Below are 12,459 nucleotides of genomic sequence, written 5' to 3' on the forward strand. Positions count from 1 at the left end.
TGGCGGCGAACCGGGAGACGGTTCCGTCATAACAAGCCCGTGAGTGGCAGAGACCGTCTCCCGGCCTCTGTGCGACATCGTATTTCGCGCCTAAAATAAAACCGTTAAAACTATGCCTTGCTTGCTCACTCTTGCAAGATGCATTCGTCAATAAACAAGGATGGTATTCCTTAACGGTCGAATTCCCGCGTAAAATAAAGTTTGTTAGAACTGTGTGAATCATATTAAATGTATTGTTCAGGGACCGGAACCGGTTACCTTAACCGGGGTTTTTCATAGGGTTATTTTAAAAGAGGTTATAAAAAACCCTACCATAACGGTAACCGTCTGATAAGGTAACACTTTGATTCGGTAACCGTATCAGATCGAGTTAACCTCGGTTACCGGTAACCGAAATAAAAACCCAGTCGATTCAGTTACCTCATAATAAGGTTTTGAACCAGTTCAAACGATTGTAATCTTTACGCACACTTAAATTGAACTTATTATTGAATAACCGTGGTTGGCATGGGCGGTCTATTAAGTCTCCAGCACAAACATGTTTTTTTGTCGGTAACTTCGCTTATTGTCAATTCAAACAATATTGTACTTTGAGTCCTTAAGCTAAAATTGAAAACATTATTGAGCGATTACAGTATTACTTTGGAGCGACAGCCGCAGCGCGGCCATTCCTTTGTTTATCTTTATACCTGTGTGTTCTTATTGTTTTTGTTCATTTCGGAGCAATTCTAGTTTAGAATTTTTAGAAAAGGGCTTGCTGCAAGTAAACACCATCCTATCCTAGCAATATCTGCTATTATTTAGTTATATTTTTAATGCTACTTAGATATTATTTTTCTATTTTCGGGTTCAAACTTGGTATGTACCTACAGAGTAAAGACTGATTTAAGGAAATATTTTAACCTAACTAGTAATTTTACTGGTAGGTATAGTTTATCTTTAGATAGAGTGATTAAAAAAATCACTTTGTGATAAAGATACATGCGTTAGCGGATTGTGGTAGTGTGGTAGATATTTAACCATTGTTGACAAATGACATAATAGGTAGTTATTATGGGCTTATTTTATAATAAGCAACTACTTTTAAACGTTTTCAGATGCGGTGAGTTGTGTCAACTAAAAGTCGTAATTTACCTTGTTTTGCTTAATGCAGCGAGCAGAAAATATATATATTATCTATAGCAGTGATAACCTTATTTTAATACTTCAAATCTTTCATTAATACCAGAATTCATTATATTTATTGAGTATCTGTAACATTGGTACCTAGGTGAAATAATTTTGATAAAATTAAATAGATACATACTTAGTAAGCAGTGTTGGGCATTCAAGAATAAAATCATTATTTGAATAAGAATTCCTAAGAATAAAATCATGTTGATTTTATTTCCGTCAAAATTATTCCAATAATTTTGATCGGAAATATAAAACGTATGTGAACAAATTTAATAAGAATAATCTCATTCTTAATCAAGTAAATGTAATCATGATTTTATATTCTTAATAATATTCCTGGATTAAAATGCAGTCTGGGTGCCGTATAGATAGAAGTAAATAATAATAGTTTCTTGTCTAATTTATACCTAATTTTATTACTTTAATTTACTGCCGCATAGTCTTTGTATTGGTCGATACCCGTATTGCTTTTAATGTGATAACTAAATCATCAGGTACAATTCAGCTGATCTGACCGGATGGTGGATAGCGAAACACTTCAATGGCTCACTGTGCCTAATTTAATGTAAAAAATAAAATACCGGCCAAGTGCGAGTCAGACTCGCGCAGGAAGGGTTCTGTACCATTGCGCAAAAAACAGCAAAGAAATCACGTTTGTTGTATGGGAGCCCAACTTATATATTTATAATATTCTGTTTTTAGTATTTGTTGTAATAGCGGCAACAGCAATATATAATCTGTGAAAATGTCAACTGCCTAGCTATCACGCTGCCCTCCTAAGCTAAAAGGCAGTTTTTCGACATTTTGCCAAAATTGACTTTTTGTGATATTCGTAATGTAGAGATCGAGATGCATCGACCACTTTGGCCCGTTTTCCGATAAGTGGCTTAGTTTTCGAGAAAAATATCGTAAAAAGACCGTATTTGCACTAATTTTCTAAGCGTTCCTAGTCTAAAAAGCGACTATTTGACAACGCCAGGCTAAAACAACGTATATGCAGCTATACGTTTTTTTACGCTCTGGTTTGCGTAAAATCTTATCCACCATGTCTAGCCTAAAATAACGTATAAGCCAAAAACTAGGCTAAAAATACGTAAAAGACGCTATACGCGCTTTAAGATTAGGATCTTTAGCAAAAATTTAGATCTGATACTAGTCTAAAAAATCGTATAGTATTTTTTTTTGTTTAAATGTCTCATACGTCATTTAAGCCTAGTATCACTTAACTTTTTTACGTCACCGTAATAGTCTTTAGAAACGTATAAATGTTATACGTTCTTCTTATTTTGTATGGACGTCGTATTAAACGCAAACAAACTTTTATAATGGTTGAAAGTGCGTCTAACTAGTCTGTAACGCAGTATATGCTTCAACCTTCGTCATGCTCCCCGCGCGCCGAAAGACACCCTTATGCTAAGTAAAAGCCGTCAGCCGCAAGCGCAGGCTTGTGGCTGCCGGTATGCGAGCGGAGGTGGCATTTTGCGCGCGAAATATTGACCGAACGCCAAAGTAAGAAAAATACTTTATTATTGCATTACCATCATATTTTATCAATAATATGTAGTGTTTACAATCAGTACCTTCGAGTATTATCATTTTTATCAAGGTATATACTTTAAAATTGCCTCGCAAATACTTACGCTCGACAGCAAATACGTCTTTCTAGCGTAGTTTGTGATGATGAAATTGTTCATACGTACTTTTCTACAGCAAACGTTGTTTAAGTTTTATTTTTTCATTCGACGGTTTGACTGCTTTTATTTAAATAAAATCAAATTTATATTAGCGCTAATTGTATCGGGTTTAATTCCCTATAAGCCAAGTAGGTATTTGACATTACGAAGAGTTTAAATCTTATTGAAAAATGTTTTAAAGGGAAATTTAATGAGAATTCTTATGGACAGAATAACATTTTCCGCCTAAGTATTTAGATAACCAGGACAAAGGACCATGGGCATCTTTGTATGGAACCTGGGTCCATCCAAAAACCAACTGAGAGTTATATATATATTAGGCCATTAAATACCTAAGTGGGTTTTATAAAAAAAATAATATGTATCTTAAAATAAGTTGGTATGTTTGTGTATTAGGTAATAGTTGTATGTTAAAATAGTAAAAGCTATGAGTTTGTAATCTAATAGAAAAATAATTTTATTAAAATTTGAATCTGATTTTTAATTAGGTGCAACCGCTAAAATGCGTTTTAGAATTAAATAAATGACAGAGTATGTGCAGGAATTAATACGAGTTTAATTTTATTGTTAATGTAGACTACACAACTCGCTAACGTCTTACCGTGCGATGAAACTCTCGATGATTCGATGCCTATTGATAACAAACTAAAATAACTATTAGAGATGCCACAAATTCGGTAAAACATGATGTATTATTGTGAGTTACGTGTATGCGAAAACTGGTCACCTACAAAGATAGATGGTTGCTAAGATTTAAGTCAGCAGCCAGCTGGGATCTCCATACAAACGTAGTTACGCTCTCATTTTAAAACGATTAGGTAGATTGCTCTAAAACTTTGTACTCACTAAAGGATAAGGTATATCTGTGCCTGTAATTAATGTGTAGCTTCAGATACCATAATAAAAAAAATACAGCGAATATAAGTTTTTCATACAAAACTTATTTTTCCTCTATTTCATTAGTTTTGTTGGAATATAAACTAATTAGGTACTGGTATAGATATACCTTATGTTATTATATGTGCAATTTATTACAATCCAACACGTTGTTTTAAAATGAGTACGAATCTCCGTTTTTATGGGAAGTAATAATTCGGCTGAGCTTATTGCGGACTCTTTTAAGTTTCGTTGCTCATGCTCATTAGAAGTACATGTAATGTCATTAGTAGAGTCGAGTAAACCTAGCCTATGATACAAATAAAATCAGAAAGACTGTACACATTAAAAATTTGTACATATTATGGGGTTATTCCCACCAGTTAGGTATCTACCACCAAGTTGTTACCAGTGGTAACTACTGGGAATTTATTTCCCACCTTTCTTCCCAGTAGCTACCACCAACTCAGTTTTGTGGTAATTACTGGGAAGTTTTTTTCCAGTAGTTACCACTGGTAAATGGTGGGATTTTTTCCCTAGTAGTTACCACCAACATTTTTTTACAGTACAATTTAAATGTCTTTTATTATATGAACAAAAAACACTATACTACTAAGCTTTTATTAAAAAAACGAGGTCCAGCGATTACTTTTTGGATTATAATCTTAATTACCATACAAAATTAACATATAAATAGGGTTATTCCCACTAGTTACCATCAAGTTGTTATAGTTAAATAGTAATAAAAACAGTATAAGTAGAATACTATAAAAATAGAGGCTTTATTGAACCCTTACAAAATTGTAGTAACTACTGGGGAAAAAATCCCACCTTTTACCAGTGGTAACTACTGGGAAACAAATCCCATTAGTTGCCACTGGTAACAACTTGATGGTAACTAGTGGGAATACCCCAATTTATGTGTTAATTTTGTATGGTAATTAAGATTATAATCCAAAAAGTAATCGCTGGATCTCGTTTTTTTAATAATAGCCTAGTAGTATGGCGTTTTTGTTCGTATATAAAAAACATTTAAACTACGTGACTGTTTTTTATTCCCATTTCTTCCATAAATACTAATCTATAAAACCGTATATTCGGTGTTTTTGGTGGTATACGTTTTTTTACACTAGCACGCTAGTCGAAAATCTGGACAAAATCTAAATTTTTCCTAGTATACTAACCAAAAAGACCGAATAGCTGCTATAAGGTATTTTAACTTAGGATTTCAAGTGCGAATTATACATTGTTACTAAGCAAAAAGGCAGCATGTGACATATACGGCGTTTTTACCTAGTTTCTACTTTGTAACTAAGTTAGAACGCCGCATAACGCATGTTTACCGCCTTCTTGACTAGTACGACCTACACATTTTTAAGCTTAATACTAATCTAAAGTGTTTTTTATAAAAAAAAAACCGAGCTGTTTAGAAACATACTATAAATACCTAAAATAAGTACATATATATACCTACCACATACAAAAAGAAAAAATGGTAAAAGTTTTTCCGTTTCGTAGAAATTCAAGAAAGATGTTTGGGTTGGTTTTTTGCGATTATCTCGAAACTAGCTTTTGTCGAAAAACTGCCTTTTAGACTAGGACGGCAGCACGGGTCATGAGATACGGAACTTTGGGTACGGAACACTAAAAAAGGTGTTTTTAAAGGTATGATAAAAGGAATAGCTCGATATGGTGTATTCCTATTTCTCTCCGCCGGGCACAGATGGGAATAGGCATTAGTATGTAGTTTCAGTGTCCGAGTTACTACCGAGACTCATTGTGTTTTTAAAAATTTCAGCTGATATTTAAAATTTGCATTCATTATTAGACGGAAATCAATAGGTATTAATATCGTTTCACACACCGCCTACCGCACGTGTCTCAAATCACAAATGCTGTCAAAAAATTCACCACGCCACGACTAAATCTTATTGTTATTGCCAATAAGTAATAAATGACGGTCTCAAGTGGAAACACGCCAAATAATACAATACAATAATTCATGCTGCGATCTGCGACTTTCTGCAAATCTAGTGATAAGCGTAGGACTCTTTTCTTACCTGCTGTAATTTGCTATCTCATTCACTTTCCGTATGTGTGAAAGAGATAGCATACGTAAGACCTCAAGGCTGATAAGAATAATAAACAAAATACATACTTAATTGGCAAAGGAATATACATTGAACCATCATAATTATAATTTCGCAGTTTACTTTTTATGTAGCTTCATTATCAAATTATCATCACCGTTTCGAAAGCTCCTAAAAAAAAGTACCTACCTATCTATCACAATCACAACTTTTACGCTAAAAAAAATTCAAATCAATCCGACCATTGAAAAGAGGAGTGAAATTTATTTTACAAATTATATACATTGTACTACAAAAGTTAACTTAATTCAGAATAACATTCTAATTGAATATAATGCAGAAAGTCGCAGGTCGCAGTATGAATAACTCTGTCACTGAAACCACATACTAAACAATACATGAAATGAATGAAATGAACGAAATAAACACAATAAATACAATAAACAAAATAATAAAAATAAATAAATAATATTAATCATATAAATAACATTAATAAAATGAATACTATTAATAAAATAAATTACATTAATAAAATGAATATCATTGATAAAATAAATAACATTAATAAAATAAATATTATTAATAAAATAAATAACATTAATGAAATAAATGAATTATAGTAAATAAATAAACAAAAAAGTAAAAAAAACAAAATTAAGAAAGTTAACAATTAATAAAACAACTATTTTTTTAATATTTTACTGACGGCACATCACTAAATACGGATGTTGCAAACGTATAAGCAACCGATAATAAAGGTTACCATAACCGAATAAAAACCTGTTAAAAACCCCTAACAAAAACCCTATCGCGATGGGGTTTTGAGATTAACTCGGTTAAAGGTTAAGGTTACCGTTTCAATAAGCTTACCATTACAATCAGGTAACAGTATGATAGGGTTACCGAATGATACGGTAACCGAATCGATTGGGTTACCGAATGGATAGGATTAAGCGTAAAGAGGGGTTTTCCGGTCCTTGGTATTGTTTTGTCATAAAAACTGCTTTTTCTACAGTCAATTGTTTTATTTCCTAATTATACGTATTTTTATACATGAAAGTAGAAAAAAATTGGTAATAATATGAGATTTGATCAAGTCCAGCATAATTCACGTAAAATAGAATGTAATTCATTGGTATACAATCAAATAAACCACTTTATGCTGAATTCAATAATACATAGTTAATATATATCATTCATACATATTTTTTGAGAAACGGTCATATTTCTAACACGCGCCAAATTCGCGATGACCATCCTGGAGGCCCCGCCACTTGACGTATATTTTTCCAAAATGGCCGCGCCACTCAACCTCAACCCACCGTTAAATCTGAGGCGCCGCCATTCAACGGCTTGTTATGTCTGTCCGTCTCCCGGCTCCCCGCCACTTACCGTAGAGACCGGGAGCCGGACAATGCCACTCTAGGGGATATGCAAATATTCAGAAAATGTATGTATTTTAATACAACGTAAACATCAAATAACTAAAAGTCAAACGTACTTTTGATTCGAAAAATCACGTTGCGTCCTCTCACACAACCTAATAGCACGTGGCGCCCGTTTCGACTGAATGCAAGTGAAGGGGGCGCCACTGTCTATTACCTAATAGCAGCGGAGTGGTGTTTTGACTATTAGATACCCTACAGAGCAATAGTTACTTTCCTTTCCACCCGCCGTTACGTTTGTCCCCGCTCTCCCCTACATTTCACTTGAAAAAGCATGCAAAATTTTCTTATTAGCTGGGTACTACAACTAAATATATACAGATTGAAGCTAAGCTAAGGTAAGTAAGTTATATAATAATAACATCATCGGAATACACATATGATTTAAATGAAATTGTCATTGAATTGATTTTGCGCCTTATCGAAAGCCCTATTGAATAGAGTAGTACCTAAATAACGTTTTTCATCTGACGACTTCTGTATTTATTCGGTTTATTTAGTACGCGTATCTAATGAATTCGATTTTAGTTAATTTACATTTAAATACGTCACATGTGACATGAACAGACAAGGAGAGTAAGATAAAATATATTGTTTCTCTTCCTTCTTTCAATGGAACTTTTTTAGAGTTTCTCTTCCTCAAAGGAGGCTAGTGGTTAACACGAAATTTAAAATACTCTCATTTGCATCTTAAAAAAAAACAGGATGGGTCACTGACCTGTCCCAGTAAAGTGAGGTAGTGTGCGTGAAGTGTGCTTGTGTGTGAAATGGGGTAATTTGACAGAATCTGAAAATTTTCCTCGGGCATACCTCGCCTTAAGCCAACCCATTATACACTACAGTTTGGCATTTGATGTTCATGATGGCAAAGTGTGGAAAATTCTATGAAATACGTTTATAGTGACAGATGTAGATGAAATTAGGTTAGACTGACTCTACAACAAAACACAAAATAGGTGCAATATTTTCTTACGTGCAGTGTGTGGCATGTGACAAAAGCATACATTATTTAGTAACATAAATAAAAGCTTATCGGCAAGTCATTGTTTGGAGTAATATCAGAAAAAATACTTCTGAAAACATGTTCAAGAAAATATTAGATAGGTATTTTGAACGGCTACAAATATAATGACCACCAAAAAATACTTTGGTACCCTAAATAAAAAAATCATGCTTACCAAAAAAAATTACTGAACACCAAAAAAATAAGGCCTAAAAATACAAAAGTACCACCGTTTTAATTACGACTGGATTTCAAATTGCATTCAAATACCAAAATTATTGAATGATCACCAAAAATCATGAATGATCACCAAATCTTGAGGACCAAATTAATGGGATATTTTCATCTAAATAAACCACTATGATTACCAAAAAATGTATACATACTACCAAATAAAGTAAACTGATGCCAAAATTATTAGCCTCTCCCGCTCAACCCCCCGTACCCCGCACCAAATACCCACCTAACCTAACCTACTTTTCTAGTGGCATTTCGTTATGCTACTAGAAAAGTAAGTTAAACTGCTATCAGTTAAGTGGGTTAGGTTAGGTTAGCACTGCGACCGTTACAGAAACGAAATGGTACTAAAAAAGTAGGTTAGGTTAGGTTTGAACTGCGACCTTTACAGAAACGAAATGCTACTATAAAAGTGGGTTAGGTTAGGTTAGAACTGCAATCCTCACAGAACCGAAATGCTACTAGAAAAGTGGGTTAGGTTAGGTTTCAACTGCGACCCATACAGAAACGAAATGCTACTAGAAAAGTGGGTTAGGTTAGGTTTGAACTGCGACTCTTACAGAAACAAACTGCTATCAGAAAAGTGGGTTAGGTTAGGTTTGAATTGCGACCCTTACAGAAACCAAATGCTACTAGAAAAATGGGTTGGGTTAGATTTGAACTGCGACCCTTACAGAAAAGAAATGCTACTAGAAAAGTGGGTTAGGTTAGGTTTGAACTGCGACCCTTGCAGAAAAGAAATGCTACTAGAAAAGTGGGTTAGGTTAGGTTTGAACTGCGAGCCACGACTGCGGCAATGCCGAAGACACGGCGCTACACACGCTAGCCATTTGCCCAGCGTGGGCTGATGAGAGGGCCGCACTCGTGGCCGTAGTGGGGAGAGACTCGTCCTTGCCAGCGGTGGTAAAAGCCATGCTTGGTGGGGAGAGTCGATGGAAGGCGGTGGCCTCCTTCTGCGAGGACGTGATGGTGCAGAAGGAGGCAGCGGAGCGTAGCAGAGAGGAAGATCCGGCCTCTCAGCCAATGCGCCGCAAGCGCGTGGGGCGGCGGCGGTTGGCATACGACCGCCGGTTACCCCCATAAGGGCACTTGTGGGCGGCAGGCTCGGGGACGTCTGTCGCCCACACAAAGGTCCCTGCGTGGGCGGGCGCGATGTGTAATCAACGCGCCCACTGAGGTGAAGGGGTGATTTCCCCTAGAGTCGGGTCCGAGTCCGGACGGCCGCTGGCGAGGTTGCGGAAGAGTACTTCGGCGTTCCTGGGACCTCTCCATATAGCAGCGAGGCGGCAACAGAGGGGTTTTACTGGGTAAACCTGGGGTCTCATTAGCCCACAACAGGGAGTCCCACATAACCATCCCGGCCCGTCCCCGCGCCGGGTGCTATGCGTAAAGCATATCCCCTCTTAAAAAAAAAAAAAGGTTTGAACTGCGACCCTTACAGAAATAAAATGCTACTACAAAAAGGTGACGAAGTGGATTAATTAATTTATTAGGATAACGATATATTAAATATTTGCACATTTTTAATTAAAATGTGGTTACAATTTTGGTGGTCATTTACTATTTTTGGGTTTACAATGATTATTTTGGAGTCATTTGCTTTAATAGGATAGCAAGATTTAAAAATTTGGTTATAAATTTACATTATAGGGGGGATAGAACAAAGGAGCAGATTGCTATATACACACAAGAATGCGATAACAGGTTAAGAAATATCCATTTTCCTTCCGATTTTATAGATTGTGGCGATAAATGCTGTAGTGACCCCTCTCATAAAACAATTTTAAATAACATGTATAGGGACATTGTATCTGCGCTCAGCCAGTCTGCCATAGTTAGTAAGGGAAATGTGGGAATTAAGAAAAAGAACAAAAATCGTATAGTGGGTTGGAATAGGCACGTGAAGGATGCTCATTGGCGGGCGAGGCAAGCATTTCTTGTGTGGGTGTGTAGTGGCAAACCTATAGTAGGCACTGAATATAATAACATGTGTGAAAGTCGACGTATATTTAAGTCCCGACTAAAATGGTGTCAAGATCATCAAAATCAAATACAAATGGACATAATAGCATCACAACACTCGAAAAAAGATTTTAAGGCTTTTTGGAAATCAACTAGCAAGATAAATGTTAGGTCTGGCCCGCCGGCGAGCGTGGAGGGAGTAACGGATCATAGAGCTATTGCTAATATCTTCAGAGACCAATTTACTGTGAAACCTAGCATAGCACCTTCATGTGAAAGAGGGGCGGGCACTGGGGCCATTATGAATAGACAGGTGACAAGGATATCGGCCTTAGAGGTAGCCAAATCCATTAAATCTATGTCTGGTGGTAAGTCGCCTGGTCATGATGGCCTCAGTGTGGAGCATCTACGTTATGCTGGCTGTCATATTTCACGTGTACTTTCAATGTTTTATTCTCTATGTATATCCCATTCCTACCTGCCATTGGACTTGATAAAGACCGTTGTCATACCAGTGGTGAAAAACAAGACAGGAGACTTAACTAGTAAAACTAATTATAGGCCGATATCGCTCGCTACTGTTATGGCAAAGGTACTGGACGGTGTGCTTAATGCACAGTTGAATAAGAACCTTTCGTTGCATGACAACCAGTTCGGGTTTAGGCCCGGGCTGTCAACTGAAAGTGCGATCCTGTGCCTTAAGCACACCGCCGCGTATTATGTTGACAGGAATACGCCAGTTTATGCTTGTTACCTTGATTTATCAAAAGCGTTTGATCTGGTTTCCTACGATATACTTTGGAAGAAACTAGAGGAAATTAACTTAGCTCCCGATCTCATAGGTATATTTAGATATTGGTATGGAAACCAGATCAACAACGTGAGATGGGCAGGTACTTTGTCTGAGACATATAGGTTGGAATGTGGGGTGAGGCAGGGGGGGTTGAGCTCACCATCACTCTTCAACCTATATATAAACGAGCTGATTGTCGCGCTCAGCAGCATGCATGTGGGCTGTCACATAGACGGGGTTAATGTGAACAACTTGAGCTATGCCGATGACATGGTGCTGTTGAGTGCGTCAGTCTGTGGCATCAGAAGGTTGCTTAAAGTGTGTGAAGATTACGCACACACGCACGGACTCAAATATAACACAATCAAAAGTCAGTACATGGTCTTTGGGGTCGAGTCTAAAATACCATCTGTAATACCACCTATCAGACTCAACACGGTTGCCCTAGAAAGGGTATACCAGTACAAATATCTAGGTCATATAGTTACTACCGACCTCAAAGACGATGCTGACATAGAACGGGAACGTAGGGCCTTATCGATCAGAGCTAATATGATTGCACGCAGATTTGCTCGATGCTCAAAGGAAAGTAAAGTGACTTTGTTCAGAGCTTTTTGCACAACATTTTACACCTGCAGTCTATGGCGAAAGTTCACCTTGAAATCGTATAAGGCCCTACAAGTACAGTATAATAACGCGTTTAGGGCGCTGATGGGGCTGCCGCGATATTGCAGCGCGTCAGGGATGTTTGCGGAGGCGCATGTGTCGTGTTTTAAAGCTACCATGCGCCTGCGAGCCGCGTTCCTGGTGCGACGCGTGCGCGCCAGCTCCAACAGCGTCCTAGAAATGATTGCGGACAAGTATTGTCCGTATATCACATTTTGCTGCGGACTTCATACGCCCAGCAGCACTGTGGTAAACACATTGAGAAATAGATGATGGTTGTCAATGTGCTTACCACGGTTGCTGTAATGTTGTAAATTATAATATTAAGTATGTGTTTAGTGTTTGTTTAATGATAAATGATAATGCCTGTATTTTAATTATGTATTTATGAGTCACAGATACTTGAAATAAATGAATTTTAATTTTTAATTTTTAATTAAAATGGAATTCTAATTTTGGTGGTCATTTATTATTTTTGGGTTTACAATGATTATTTTGGTGTCATTTTCTTTAATAG

The 12,459-nt window shown here is 36.6% G+C and overlaps 1 protein-coding gene across 1 annotated transcript in view; it reads left to right on the forward strand.

Moving 5' to 3' along the window:
* The window catches only part of LOC134791778 (ubiquitin carboxyl-terminal hydrolase 7), a 46,397-nt gene that overhangs the window by 13,642 nt on the left and 20,296 nt on the right, over positions 1-12,459 (forward strand). The gene's annotated exons all lie outside the window — the stretch shown is intronic.

This window comes from Cydia splendana, chromosome 6 (genome assembly GCF_910591565.1).
Source record: "Cydia splendana chromosome 6, ilCydSple1.2, whole genome shotgun sequence".
In the NCBI taxonomy this organism is placed as follows: domain Eukaryota; kingdom Metazoa; phylum Arthropoda; class Insecta; order Lepidoptera; family Tortricidae; genus Cydia; species Cydia splendana.